The sequence below is a fragment of the Eubalaena glacialis genome, chromosome X (genome assembly GCF_028564815.1).
Source record: "Eubalaena glacialis isolate mEubGla1 chromosome X, mEubGla1.1.hap2.+ XY, whole genome shotgun sequence".
Classification (NCBI taxonomy): domain Eukaryota; kingdom Metazoa; phylum Chordata; class Mammalia; order Artiodactyla; family Balaenidae; genus Eubalaena; species Eubalaena glacialis.
Genome location: NC_083736.1, coordinates 106,306,568 through 106,322,134, shown reverse-complemented (window position 1 = coordinate 106,322,134; position 15,567 = coordinate 106,306,568). Strand labels below are relative to the sequence as shown.

At 39.6% G+C, this 15,567-nt stretch overlaps 1 long non-coding RNA gene across 1 annotated transcript; it reads left to right on the top strand.

The window, feature by feature from the left end:
- The first annotated feature begins 17 nt into the window (after positions 1-17).
- Positions 18-15,059, top strand: LOC133082526 (uncharacterized). The gene is made up of 3 exons (XR_009698961.1): positions 18-201; positions 5,576-5,691; positions 14,853-15,059. It is a non-coding gene; the product is annotated as an uncharacterized LOC133082526 (long non-coding RNA).
- Positions 15,060-15,567: the final 508 nt, after the last annotated feature.

Here is a 15,567-nt window from a genome sequence, read left to right as displayed (position 1 = left end):
CTCAATTGGTCCCAGGTGCCGAGAGGTGGGAGAGGTGAGCTTGGGAAAGTCTGAGAGGAAACCTCCCGTGTTTCGCTCTCTGCTCGGGAGGACCAACTTGTCCCCCTTGTAGGGGCCCTGCCGCCAACGATGTATGCGAAGGAACAGTAAAACGGAAATTTTACCGTTCAACAGTCGCAAGAGTATTTAGAGGAAAAAAGTGTAAGTACACTTGCAAACGGTGTGACGAGTTTGTATCCTTCATATGCTTGAGGTTACTAATACTTGAATTGCTCCCTCCTCAGGTGACAGGCAGAGTCCCAAGAGCAGGCACTCCCTGCGCCCCGTCACCTCCCGCTCTTTGCCAAGGACCTGCTAGGGAGCCAGCGCCTCTGAAGCGGTTTTCCCGGGGCTGCTGCAGGTGGTGTCCACACCGCCTAGGTGGGTGGGGATGTGCTGCGTCCGAAGGAGTCGCAGCGACTCGCAGGTTTCTCCTGCCTGGCGGGCGCCTTGACTTGTTTTTTCCTGTTGAGAAAAGGAACACGCTCCTCTAGAGAAATAACCTTCACATCAAGGAGACACATGTAGCATAGAGAGGAAAAGGAAGATGACAGGTGATGCCGCCACTCAGAGATGAGGGGTGTTAAACTGGGGCTTGTATCCACCCAGTAGCTTGTTCCCTGCAGAGGGGTGCAGCGGAGGAGAGAGAGCACGGGAGAGAGATTCAAAGACAGACCTTTAGAAACAACTGTCTCTAGGATCGTGGGTAACCGGCAGCTTTCTGGTGACTAAAACAGTCGAGACTGTGAAGATGTTTTTGTTAACTCTTTCTTTCCATTGACAAATGTAATTCTTGCTTGGTTATTTCTTAAGAAAAACCATCTCCAGAAATACAGAAGTTTTTCGAGGGAGAACTGAAGTCACCCCTGCCCCTATCCACTCCCCAGTGTAACCACCCTTCCAAGAAACACTTAAAAGAAATCCATGGGCTCTGCAACGACCCCAGGGCAGCACAACTGGCCTGCTGACTGCCCCTAACTCCTCAGGATTTCCTGCCTCCATTCTGCTCCCCCACTGAGCACCTGCACAGGCCCAGGCCCCCCAAGACCGCCTGCTGTGCGGCTAGTCCCAGCCTTGGCTCAGGCTCTGACTCACAGCGCCTTTTCTCACCCATTCCCTGCTGTTTGGGCAGAGCTGGTGGGAATTTCCAGGGCAGAAGGGAGGAGGACAGTGAGGACCCTGAGGTGCTTAGTTCTGGCCAGGCAGCTGCCTTTTTGCATTTCAGGTCAACACAGGAAATCTCACAAAGCGCAGCTGCCTTCAGCTCCTAGGGAGTGAAGGGAGGGCTTCATGCTCTGCTACAACTTGCCCGCCTTGTTGAGGGTGGAAAGTGAAGAGAGCTTCCACCTCCTCCCCACGCGGAATTACCTGACCAGTCCCCGGGCTCTGGATCTCAGCTGCCCCTCTGGATTCCTCTGTGAGTTTCTTTTCCTTCACTCTAGGGAGTAGTGGCTGTATCTCCATGCAGAGATCCAAGTCAAAGTCTTTTCTCTGTCTCCATTCCCTGGATGAACACAGATGCAATAACTACTCATTGTGCCAGGAAATCGAGGTCCAAAGAGGCTACGTGGCTTTGCCAATGTGAACCAGGAGTGGTTCACACACACAAGGGGCGGGGGGAGGCGGGGGGAGGCGGGGGTGGGGTGGGGGGCGTCTCATGCTGCAAATCCATTGCTCTCTCCATGCAAATGGCCACTGAGGGCAAGAGAAGATGTGCAACGTCGTTAGTCATTAGGGAAACCAACATCAAAATCACAAGAGATACCACTTCACGTAATTTTAAAAATGGAAAATAAGAAGTGTAATAAGGATGTGCAGGAATTGAACCCCTCATACACTGGCTGGTGGGAATGTAAAATGGTGCGGACACCGTGTAAAGCAGTTCGGCACTTCCACCAAAAGTTAAACATAGAGTGACCACATGACCAGCAAGTCCACTCCTAGACACGTATCCCAGAGAACTGAAAACATTCAAACAAAAACTTGTACGTCAATGTTTACGGCAGCCTTATTCACAAAGCCAAAATGGGGGAAGCAACCCAAATGTCCATCGACTGATGAATTTTTAAACAAAATATGCTATACCCTTACCATGAGTTTTTATTTAGCCATAATATGGAATGAAGTAGTGATACGTGCTGAAATACGGATGAATCTTGAAAACATTACGATACATGAAAAAAGCTAGACACCAAAGAACACACATTGTAAGATCTGATTCACGTGAAGTACCCAGAACAGGCAGATCTACAGAGAGAAAAAATCCACTCGTGGTTGCCATAGGGCTAGTAAGAAGGGAATGTTAGGAGGAAAACTTTTTCTCTACCGTCTTAGGTTCAACTGGCTAGGGGCCTGAAAGTTAATTAACGGTAAATTAATAGGAGAAACGTTTATTTACCATGAAGGAGCTTTCAGATGAAGAGGCTCCCTAGACGGCTAGAGATAGGGGTTTATATACCAACTTCGCGAGGGGGCTTGGTGGATCAGGACTTCAAAGGATGGAAGGGTCTGATGAGGCTTATTTACACCATCTTCTGGAATGTTCTCATGTCCAAGATCAGGCCTCCCTGATTAGAGACACGCCCCCCCCAATGTGGGTGGGGTTGTGGCAGCTGTCTCTTATAAAGTTCTGCTTTAGCCGGATAAGGGCAGTTCAGAGAAGACTTATTTCTGCCTCTGTTGTAGCTCAGATGTTTTCAATTTGAAGTAATCTTTGTACCATTCAGGCCGGTTTCAGTCCCATCCCGAGAATAGGGAACGGCAGATAATAAGTATGGACTTCCTTTTGGGGGTGATGAAAATGTCCTAAAATTTATTGTGGTCACGGGCCCACAACTGTCTGAATATAGTAAAAATCAGTGACTAGTACATTTTAACATTGTGGAGTATATGGTACATGAACAGCATATCAAAAATTTAAAAAGCAGGCCAACACATACATTTAATAAAATTTCAGTAAAAGGTAGATGGTACATTTTATAATGTGGGTGAATCAAGGTGAGAATAGTACAACCCACTTATCAACCTCCGTCTCCCCGGCCAGGGGAAACTTTGTTTCCCATCAAAAGTGTGGGAAACAGCGCGGGTGTTCTGATGTGATACAATTGACAATGTACAGTACAGTACAATCTGATACTCCTATTGTATCATATAGGAGTACAAAGCATCAAGTCTAAAATGTGCCTGCTAAGGGACATTTCCCTGGTGGCGCAGTGGGTTAAGAATCCGCCTGCCAACCCAGGGGACACGGGTTCGAGCCCTGGTCCGGGAAGATCGCACATGCCGCGGAGCAGCTAAGCCCGCGAGCCACAACTGCTGAGCCCGCGTGCCACAACTACCGAAGCCTGCGCGCAGCGGCGAAGACCCAACGCAGCCAATAAATAGATAAATAAATAAATTTATAAAATGTTCCTGCTAAAATAACTGAGCCTGAATCTAACCACATCCAGAGATCTCACTGCGGGTTATTCTGTTTCTATTGGAACATGTTCAGGACAGGATGCATATAGAGTAACACTGAATGTGAGTAATTCTACAGGACAAATAATCTAGTCTTTTCATCAAAGGAATAGCAAAGAAAAAACGGGGAGGGGCTGTTATAGATGAAAAGAGGACTAAGTCCTATTTCAGCGAATGCTATGTAAGATACTTGTTTGGATCCTAATAAGAACAAATCAAATTTAAGAGAGATATTTAGGTCAAATCGGTACATTGGACATGGATGGTTTCCTGTGGCATTAGGGAATAATTGTAATTTTTCTTAGATGTAATGACGGTATTTTGGTTATGTTTTTTTAAAGCCCTGTTTGTTATAGTTTATGTTACTGCAGAGTATGTGGAGGAAATAACTTCTTTGGGTTTACACACGAAGTCGTAGGATATCTGGAATATGCTTTGGAATATGCTAGAAAAAAAAACAAATAAATCTTAAGTGGCAAAACGTTGATTGTTGAAGCTCCTTGACTGACATACAGAATTCTGGTTATATTGTTCTGTCGGCTTTGTTTGAAATGATCCATGATACAGAGCTAAAAATATCCACAAAAGCAACTGTGCCAACCAAAACTGATAAAGTAATCGTGTTTTGAGTATGTTATTGAGTAATATGGGTGAAAACACCAACCTAAAAGAGTTGATTCTGGTTGCATTTACAGAGCTGTAATTGGTTGTGTCTCCAGTTAGGACTGGAAACAGGTGGTTTTTGTTTTAAGTATTGTAGAATTATCCAACCACTTCATTAAAGCCTAGGGTATCTATTTTTAATGATCTCTTGTGTGAGAATGTAAATACGGGGAGGAGATTCTGAAAGACGCACACTGTACAGGTAACAGGGTCAGCTCTGGGAATGGCATGAACATTAGGGCTGGTGGCCAAAGGTGACCTTCATCATTTGCTGAGCACCTACTGTGTGCCAGATACTACTGTTCTTCGTGCTGGAAATACAGACACGAAAGAGACCTAAAGTCCTTGCTCACATGGGGCTCACATTCTAGTGGGGGAGACTGAAAGGTAAGCTCAGTAAGATCCACGTGTATTATAATGACGCGTGCTGTGCAGCACACGAAGGCAGGGAAGGGGAATAGGTCCGGGGGAGGGATCTGCACCTGCAGGTAGGTTGTATGGAGAAGGCCTCACTGAGAAGGGGACATAAAGACCTGAAGGAAGAGACGGGGTGGGGTGGGGGGGACCCTGTGGAGATCTGGGGGATGATCCTCTGAGGATCATATCCTGTGTGCCTCTTACTAATGTTATGCTGTTAAATCATTTAGACACTTACAAATAGTCATTGACCCTCCCGTTTTGAAGCAGGAGGCGCTGTGGTGTATTCTGTCCGTTTGGAATTGGTCAGGGTTAGGGCCACAATTACCTTGATGAGGATATGGTTGAAGACCTTAGCCACTTTGAATAAATCGAGGTTCTAGCCATGCATACTAAGTGTGTGCTCCTATAAAATGGATCTTTTTGGAATACGTGTAGAGATTGGTCCCTACAGAGCATCTTGCTGAAGTGGCTGGGTCCACTTCTGTAAGTTGTTTATAGCTACGTGACTGACAGTGCTGAACAAAACCCAAACTGTCATTTGCCCCTTGGGCCAGGACGCTCATCCCTCGTGGAAATCAATCAGTTATAAGTGGGAGAACATTTCTGTATCTGTGGATGTAGGGCTGACAGTTTATTTGTTTATTTCACTAACCTCAGGGACAGTAGGTTAGGGAAGCAGACAGGCTGATCGGTATCTCTGACCACAAGCCTCAATGCCAGCAAATTACCATATGAAGTGACCAAATGGTCACAGTGGATTACATCACAGTGGGTTTGCAGTATAAAGTCCAGACCATCTGTAGCTGTAGGCTTATTTCTCCTAAGGGTAGGCAGTGGCTGGATGGGTTTCTTTTGCAGAACTAGGAAAAGGCTGGTGTGTTTTTGTTTTGTTTTGTTCTTTTGTTTTTTACTTTTTTCATGCTGAATTCTTACTTAGGGAAATTAATCTGTATCTGTGGCCAAGGTATTCAACAATACTTTCTTTCCTTTTCAGGTCACAGTTTGGTAAGAAGATCAAAGGGCACGATCAACAGCTCGTGCACTGCCTTGGTGTGGACCCAGAGTTCAAGCACAGACGAAGATCAGACACTGACTTCACACTTCTGATAGGTACGCAGTACAGCCCTCAGTTGTGCTTTGATTCTGTTTCCCCCTTCTGTACAATAGGCTCCCCTCTCAAGGCAGGTCTCTCACCGAACTTCCTCTTGTTAGTGTCTGGCTAGCACCACGTCCAGGTATACTCAGTCCCTGCAATTGTTCATCGGGACGATCAGGAGAGTTCTGCCTGTGCGATTCAAATATCAACCTATCTGGTAAGTTCCAACACCCCTGAACTCAGTTTAAACTCGAAGCCCAGAAAAGGCCATTATTTTACTAGAGCCGATTTCACACATCTGATAGGTATGGAACATAACTCCCAGGTGTACTTTGTGTTTTACCCCCTTGCTTTTTACAAAGGTGACTTTCTGAAATGTTTTAATCCAGTTTATGCTGGTGCCATGGAGGCACGTTCTTCACGCTCAAGACTGAGCAAAGGCAGGGTTATTTCAGTAACCTGGGACCTTTTAAAGCTATAAAAAATAGCCGGACATTTTCATAAACCCTAGAGCTAGGAAAGAATTTGAGGGGATCCTGTTTGTCCCCTGGATTGCTGAGAAAAGGACCTTCTGTCATCCTACACTGGAATCTCTGAGAAGGATGATGTGAAGCTTCTCATGTGAAATGTACCTTGCTATATAGCGCCTCCTAGTTTAAGAAGTTTTTTTTATACCTTATTGAAATCTCCATTGGTAAGGATCCAGCATACACTCATTTGTCATTTCTTTACAGGAGGAAAACTAGAGCTGTCAAATGCCAATTCTATAGTATTCTTCTGGTCTACAGCACAGGGCAGGCTCAGTAATAATGAAAGAGGAATAGCTTATTATTGTTTATGATGTATTGTTCTTTTGTGATTTTAACAGTAATACACCCATAGGTGATTTAGAAAGTTATACAGGTTTGATGGGGGAGTCGTAAGGGACTGTTTCCAGTAGTTGTGCTGGCTGATCACCTCTTATGGACCATACCATTGGCACGCTCTCCTGTTGATGTGGGTGAGCGGGTCAGGGTTCAGCAGACATTGGCTTCGTGTGCTGTATGCCAACTTTTTATGACGACTGTGTTCTGTGAATCAGCATTTGGGGCAGGGAGAGATGAGGGGACCAGAGAGGGTAGTCAGCATCATAATCCCCTTATGACCTCATCAACCTGCCACCTCTGATCTTGAACACATCCTTGTACTTCTCCAGGTTTTGATATCTCTAACTAATTTCTGGGTAAATCCATGAAAAGTTCCTACATTTTTATGGTCAAGGACCTTTTCGAGAAGCTGATGAATACTGTGGAAATTAATTTTTTTAAAATGCATATCTGTACATACATACACAAATTAGCAGCTACTTCAGGAAGTTTAAGGAAACCTATGGACCTCTCTTAAGAGCCCCTAGACTTAGGGAGTTCACTGTCTCTTCCAATTTCACACATCTGTGGTTCTAGTGCCTTCCACCATTCAAATCATATCAGGCCCCTGCCTGAAGCTCTCCAATAATTTCCCATTGAAATTAGAATGAAAATATTTACCAAGCATGGCCAGCAATGAACAAGATCAGGCTACTCTTTGCCCTGATCACTCAACCTCTTTTCTGCTTGGTTACTTTGCCCTAGACACACAGGTATGTTCCTTCTCAGCTTTATTAATAGGAGTATAGTAGGCAGAAGATAAACTGCCCTGTTTACAGTGTACACCTTGATAACTATTGACATATGTTCCCCCTGAGAGATGATCACCACACTCAGAATAATGAACACATCTATTACACTGTGTTTCTTGCTCCCTCAGCTTATGTGTAATGAAAACTACGTTGTTGCTCCAAAGAGTTTGTTTAGTTATTTATTTCATCCTTAACTAGGGGTAATTTATTATTAAGACAATTTCATATATATTAAGAAACATGTACCCAAAGTGTTTGAATGTTCCTGAGAAGTTCCTTTCTTTATGTAGTTGATATTTTCTGCCGTAGATCAAATGTTACTGAAGTGAAAGTTTTCACAGAAATCTTGAGTTAATGGGTGTTATTGTATATCCTCCCATTGCTGCTTTTGGTTTAAGGGTCATTTTGAGTCTTCGTCATTATAAATGTGGATTCATTGGCACATTTCCACCCATAATGAATCATGAAACAAATTTTAATTTCTGTAATCATAAAAGTTAAAAAGTATTTGGAATCCTTTAAAAATGGTGAGAATGCGGTCAAAATATATTCATGAATACTTGGTTATGGTCCTCGACAAACCTAGTGTTAAATTCATTCAGTTAGCTAAGCAAAGTGTATGTAGTAGCTTATGCTCTATATGTGTACATGTCAATTTCTGTTTAGTGTCAATTGACGTAAAAATGATAGTCGGCATAGTAAAATTATAGGCTTGCCACCTTTTGCCTGAGGGAACTGACATAATAATCTCTAATTGCTTGTGTTTAACCTTAATTGATTGTTTTGTGGACTGGGCAAAAGTTGAGGAAAGTTGTTAACAACAGCAATGGAAATTTCCAAAAATGTTTAAGGCTTATTAAATATTGATATGATTATTTTACTCAATTTAATCACATTACATATACTCTCCTCTATCTTTTGTGAGACTTTCAAAATGTTTTTTCAGTTATACAGTGCTTTACGTTTCTGGATCCATAACCACATATATTGAATTATTGGTAGATATTGATTTTTTGGTAGTGCAATAGTGAAGCACTGTAAACAAGTGAAATGTCTATCAATTGGGAAGTGGTTAAAGAAATATATTATACAGCCTGACAAACTGTGAAATATGTGTGTGGGTTTCTTTGTGAACATATGCCTTCATTTCTATTGACGTATAATTTACTATTTTAAAACTCACTTTCAAAGTGTACAAAATTGAGTTTTGATAAATGTATATAGTCATGTAACCACTATCACAATCAAGATATGAAATATTTCTATGACCCCAGAAAGTTCTCTGGTTCCTTTCTAGTCAGTGATCTCACTCTACTTCCATCCCTTGGAACTACTGATCTAATTTCATGTAGTTCTGTCTTTTTTTTAAATAATATACATAGAATCATAACGTAATGATCCTTTTGTTTCTGGCTTCTTTCACTTAGCACAATGCTTTTGAGATTCATCCATGGCATTGCATATATCAGTGGTTCATTCATTTTTATTGTTGAGAAGTATTCTAATGTACTGATATATGACAATTTGTTTATTCATCAGTTGCTGGACATTTGGATTGTTTGAAGGATTTGGTGTTTTTGAAAATCGTTACAGGAAAATTTTATATCTTCATATGGATTTGAGTTACAGTCTAGAATCCATCTATTTCAACCTAAAGGATTCCTTTTAACATTTCTTGTAGGGCAGATTTAGTGGTAATGAACTCTCTCAGCTGTCGTTTGTCTTGGAATGTGTTAATTTCTCTCTCATTTTTGAAGGACAATTTTTACCAGATATAGAAATCTCGGTTGACAGTTTTTTTCTTTCAACAACTTAAACATATCATCCCACTTCCTTTCGGCTTGCTAGATTTCTGCTGGCAAATCTGCTGATAATCATGTCCCTTTTAAGTGACAAGTTGCTTTACTCTTGCTGCTTTCAAGATTCTGTCATTGACTTTAGACAGTTTGATTACAGTGTGTCTCAATATGATTTTCTTTTGTTTTATCCTACTTCAAAGTTCATTAAACTTGTTGGATTTGTAGGCTAAAATCTTTTATCAAATTTTGGAAATTTTCAGCCATTATTTCTTCAAATAATCTCTCTGCCCTTTTAGCTTGCTATTTTTCTGGGACTGCCATAATGCATATATTGGTCTACTTAATGATGTCTGATAAGTCATTTAAGCTCTGTTTACTTTTCTTTATTCCTTTTTCTTTCTATTCCTCAGATTCTGTCATTTGTTTTTCCTAATAAAATAAGGTTACTATAATCTACTGTTCCTTCCTTATCACCTTTAACAGATGTAGAAGAAAAACACTAGCCTTTTTATATTAAAGTGATAAATGAAAGGAAATTAGATTGCTCAAAGGATATGTTTAGAAATAAGCAACCTAAATAATTTCCATTTCATTCCTTCACATTTCTCTTTCTTCAATAGGTAGTTCCTTGTAGAACTGTGAGATAGTTACCTAGTTCTATCTGCTATGGTCTCTAAAATCACTCTTTTTGATAGCAACAAAATGGTATAACCTCTCCTCCTTTCTCTCTCTCTGCTTAGAGTGACCCCACTTGGCTTCTTTCAATTTTCTAATTAGAAAATTTCAAATGATACTGCTACTTCATGCAGACTTGCTGAAATTTGAGTTTGCTTTTTCTTTCCATGTGAATGACTTACACAAATGCTTTTGAACAAATGCCAGCTTTATTAATATCTTAACGTTTATATCTAGATTTTCTTTCACTTTCATGAAAGCGTAGCTGCAATTATATTAGGTTCTACCAAAAGTTTCATTCCTTTTTCTCCTAGATCCTATGAAACCTTAGTATAGTATTTCTCTCCTGCTGGTGGAAGAGAGAAGCACAAGACTAAAAGCTCTCTGGTTTTCAGCCTCTGATAGTAAGGTAAAGTGCTTACATATTCTGTCTCTCTAGAGTTTGCCTTGTCTTGGAGATAACCAAGTTTTCTATCATTCCATAAATTATAGAGTATCGTTGAAGTAACTTCAGGATTTTTTTTTTTTTTTGCTTTTTTCTCTGCTAGAGAAAATTCTAAGAGCATGAGTATATAATGTTTGCATGAAGTTGTCAAGTTTATTGATGAAAGAAATTTCATGCTTTTTGGTTAATAGATCTTTATGCATCTAATATATGCATTCTTGCATATACTGTGCATTCTTGTTTTAAGTAGCACATTCAAAATTCCCTTTGAGAATCTTAGAATGCACTTAGTTTGGGGCTTGCATTGTTAGCAGATACCACAAGAATGGAGCAAATGATGACTATGTATCTGCCCTAGATTTCTGTATTTGTGTATTTTGGGAAAAGGAGCACTGAAAAATAACAAAGAAATTTCAGTGCTTGATGTTTTATTCTGATAACCAACGTTTAAAATTAAAATGAAAGCATGTATGTTCTCCCAGTGGCTGCCTGCATGCCTTCTCTTTTTGTGAGCCATTTAAAGTAGTAGTATAAAATAGTTAAAAGAAGTCATTAAAAAGTTTCAGTTTTGGGCTTCCCTGGTGGCGCAGTGGTTAAGAATCTGCCTGCCAATGCAGGGGACACGGGTTCGATCACTGGTCCGGGAAGAGCCCACATGCTGTGGAGCAACTAAACCCATGCGCCACAACTACTGAGCCTGCACTCCAGAGCCCGCGAGCCACAACTACTGAAGCCTGCATGCCACAACTACTGAAACCCATGAGCCTAGAGCCCGTGCTCTGCAACAGGAGAAGCCACCGCAGTGAGAAGCCCGCGACCCGCAACGAAGAGTAGCCCCTGCTCACTGCAACTAGAGGAAGCCCGCATGCAGCAATGAAGACCCAATGCAGCCAAAAATAATAAATAGAATAAATGAATTTTTTTTAAAAGTCTCAGTTTTGTCATTAATTGGCTATAGCTTTAAGTATGTCATTTATACTCCTTGGATCTTAGTTTCTTCATTATTAACAGGGGAGGATAAGATTAGTGGACTTCTAAGAAGACTGCTTCCAGTTCATATATTTCAGATCTGCGTGATTCTGATTCTATGTGTGGTTACAGATTGTTCAGCTAATTTAAATTTCAAGCAGGAAGATTGAGTGCCTCTCTGCAAATGTACCAATGAAACATTTACAAAAGGAAATTGTGGACAGTGTGTTTGTGCAGTTACCAAACTAAAAAATAATGTGGAGAAAACTTCAGGAGGGGAGATGAGAGTGTGGATTCAGAGAAAACGTGGATAATAATCAAGTTGAACAAGCTCACATTGGAGGACCTCCATCTTCTAAGTGAACTAGCAAATAAGTTTATTTACTGTCCATGAAGGCTCTTTGGTAGTTTTGAAATTTAAATAGACTAGAAAAGTTTTGGATCAGCCTCTGTGGGGTCCAGGACTCAGGTAGGGATGAATAAAAAAATTATTAAGTAGTATTTCAGGTTTGACCCCCAAACACTATCATTATCCAGATTGCTCACCTGCTCTTTCCTCAAACTTGGATATGAATGACTTTTTATAATTTCCAAAAGTCAAATATACTCTGTGGATTAATATTTAGTAATAGTGAAAGTAGTTTTTATTGTTCTACGAACTCTAAAGACAATTCTAGATAAGAAGATAAACCACTTTTGGAAACAGAATTAGCATCATTTGGATGAGCGTGCAACCTTCTAAAATGACCTGAAGTGACATTGGCAACAAAGGTCAAGTAAGATAAATATTACCTTTTCTATAGCTGGACTTGAGCAGTGTACATTCTACAACTTCAGGCTTGTTTGAATCTGTTTAGAGTCCTGACTGAGGCAGGGGCTGGGACAAGATACAATGGAAGGATGTCCACCATTCAGATGATCTCTCTGACTTAGCACTACAGTTTAACTTCTCACATTCCTACTTTTAACATTTTATATAAGTGTTTTGGTTAGCCATCTTAAGAAGAATGCATTTTTGGTGTCCAATTTTGCAGAACACCTCTTTTTGCATGCTAGACAATTCGCGGTGTGGTAGAAAGATTCTAATTTGTATTAATATGCATCAATTTGAACAGTCTACAAGTGCAATCTCTTTTCAAGGTTAAATATAGTTAAGAAGTTGAATTGCTTGAGAACTTTATGATTTTTTTTAAAAAAAGTACAGAGATTTCTGATATACTCTCTCACCCTGCTCCCAATTAATATATTGAATTAGTATGATTCATTTGTTACAGTTGATGAGCCAATTTAAATACATTATTTTTAACTAAAGTCCATAGTGTGCATTAGGTTCACTCTTCATGTTGTACATTCTATGGGTTTTAACAAATACACGATGGCATGTATCTACCATTTTAGACTCACACACAATAGTTTTACTTCCCTAAAAATCCTCTGTGCTCCACTTATTCACCCCTCTCTCCCCAACCCTGAACCCCTCACAACCACTGGCCTTTGAACAATCTGAATAGGTTTGCCTTTTCCAGAATGTTATATACTTGGAATCCTACAGTATGTAGCTTTTTCAGTTTGGTTTCTTTCACTTAGCAATATGCATTTAAGTTTTCTCCATATCTTTTCTTGGCTTCATAGCTCATTTCTTTTAATCAGTGATTTCTTTTACTCTACTGTATGGATGTGCCACAGTTTATCCATGCACCTATTGGAGGACATTTTTTTAGGTCCCATTTTTTTATTCATTAAATTTAAATGTATGGTATGAAATATTAAAAAACCATACTAATTTCTAAGATCTACATTTCAACAGAAAAACATTAAAAATGTCCATGATAAATCAAGAAAAACTCCTTGGTCCACCCATTTTTTCTTTTTCTTTTTTTTCCCAGGAGTGAAAATGGGTTTGTTTGCCTTTGGTTGGTGACATATTTCTTCATTATTACCACCACTAGTACTAGCTCTACCCCCAATTGTCATGAAAATAATCATGACTGAGGGTCTGAGATTTAATGCTCTATTTCATATATAATATTGTTTTGAGCTTTCGTGAAATGATATTATTAAGTGAACATCTATGGTGGTGATCACTGCAGGGAAATGAAGAACTCAGAGCCCAATCCTAAGCTTAAGCACTGAACCCAGGTGATGAAACTATATATTGTGTCATGTTACAGTAAGTTCTATGGTAGAAAATTATTTTGTTAGATGGAAGAAAAATGTGACCAGTAGCAGACTTTCTGGCAAATTAACACTTTAGTTTAAATAACTCTACAGATTTTATTTTCTAAGACAATAAACATTCATATGTGCAAAAGACTCAGGCATTATTTTCTTAAACTACCCTGAATGTTTTGTGATAGAACGTATTACACAAGCAAAACTTTTGAGAGGAAGTTTTCATGATGGTGTGAATAATTGAGCCATGGTATTTCCTTTCAAGAAGAAAATCCCCATTTTAATGATTTCCCAAAACTCTCTGTAGACCTCTGAGAATCTGGACTACCATAATTTAATAACCTATAAACTTTATATATCCACCTTTGACAAAAGCTCCCATGTATACTTAAAATTTTCATCAGTGTCTAAATTTTACAGCTGATTAAGTACTGTCCTCAATACATATTTGTTTCTTAAATTGGTCTGTTTCCACATTCGACTTAAAAGTTATGTCAAAAAAAAAAAGTTATGTCAAAAGTCACCAGTGAACCCCAAATGACCCAATCTAGTGGCCTTTTCCTAGCCTTTTTCTGTTTCATTGTATTTATAATATTTTATAATTTTAATAAAGGTTTCATTTTTTCCTATCCTCCTACTTCCCTTTTGACATCTCTGAGAAGTCATTTACTCTCCCTTTTACTTCCCAGTGCGGCATTCTCCAAGGTTCTGTCCTCAGCTCATGACAAATAATATGCATTCATGAGGAGATAGTCTGCTATAGTAGTAAGGGAACTAAATTAGGTGTGGGAACTGCATTAAAATCTTACTCATGTTTCACACTACCTGCATAAGCTTTGTTCAGTCACTTAAATCTTGGAGTTTCATTTTCCTTGTTCACAAGAAGTGAGATAAAACTTGCCCTATCTATATTACAAGGTGATAATAAAAATCAAAAAGGATAATACATGTAAAAACTTTGATAATATATTACTATGCAAATGAATATTAATTATGTTATTAGAAGACAGGTAGGTCATTGGCACTGTGAGACAGACTCTCTGTATAAAGCTAATTGACCCTCAAGGACCTCAAACCCATGACCTTGTATTAATTATCCATGTTTGAACCAACTTATAGGATAGTTGGCTAGCCATATAGAATAATTCTTCTTTGCATATGTTTATCATGAAATATAATTTTTCATCATTTTGGGGAAGTATTTCAGAAAGCCTTTGATGAGGGTGCCTACTGTCCTCACATTAGGGTCTTAACAGAAGTAGTCATTGTGTAGAGTTTAAAATGCTTATGAAATATCTGACTTATCAAATATCTGACTTATGCATGTACTATTAAGCCTTTGAATGTTGATAAATAAGCAATGTATAATCTATAAGAAAACACAAATGTCTACTGTTACGAATTGTTTACTGTATATTTTATTACAGGCACTTAAACACTGAATTATTTATATTACAGGAGCATGAGCCCTCAGCTTGCTCGTAAATTTCAGGACCTCTTCTCCTGCATCCACAGGCGGGTAGAGGGTCATCCTCATCAACAGCTCTACCAGCGCCACCTCTACCTAGAAGAGTTGCTCCTCCTCCTCCAACTACTTTACCTAGAATAAGTAGTAAACCATCACCACCACCATCACTTTTGTTGGAGGATCTCTTCCTCCAGGATTACCACCTGCTCTGTCTCATGGAATGAAGCAGAAATAAATGTATAAACTTGAACTCTATATATTGAGTCTTGAACTGCATGACTTGATTCTCCTTTGAGAGAAATCAACTCGTCAAAGGGAAAACTTTTAACTAGAGTTTTTCAGTATCTTCTGGCCATTGGTGGTCATTAGTGTGTGAAAACTGCATAGCTGTGTACAAGTATGGTATAATTTTAGAGAATATGACTCTTGACTCTTTAACTCTCCTTTGTGAGCTCAGCATCTTATGTTCCTCTTTCAGTACAGTCTCTCAATAATTGAAAACTCCATAGAGAATATGAAATTCATCTAGAAGGCAAAGTAGAATTAATAAAGTGATGTAAAGATAATTGTATTAGTTTCCTAAGCCTGCCATAATAAATTCCTACAAACTAGATGGCTTCAAAAAACAAAGTTTTCTGTCAATTCTGAAGGCCAGTAGTCCAAAATCAAGGTGTTGGCAGGGCCACACTCCCTCTAGAGGCTCTG